Source organism: Condylura cristata, unplaced genomic scaffold (assembly GCF_000260355.1).
Source record: "Condylura cristata isolate star-nosed mole 26May11 unplaced genomic scaffold, ConCri1.0 scaffold00021, whole genome shotgun sequence".
NCBI lineage: Eukaryota > Metazoa > Chordata > Mammalia > Eulipotyphla > Talpidae > Condylura > Condylura cristata.
The window spans coordinates 36,425,926-36,426,132 of record NW_004567122.1 but is presented as its reverse complement, the minus strand read 5'-3'; positions in this window follow the sequence as shown (position 1 = coordinate 36,426,132).

The following is a 207-nucleotide window of genomic DNA, read 5'->3' as shown; positions in this document are numbered from 1 at the left end:
CAGGGACAAATCTTGATTTTTCTATACTAGACAAACAGAATCTGCAGTGTAAGCATGATAAATATCTTCCTAGTCAAGGAACTATCTATCCCAACCCCACAAATCCATAGTTTAGGTGAACAGCTTTCTTTCCTCCCAGCCCTCAAATCACAAGACTCCATAGATATGCAAGAGCTGTCCAGGACAAAGTCCTATTTGCATTTAAAA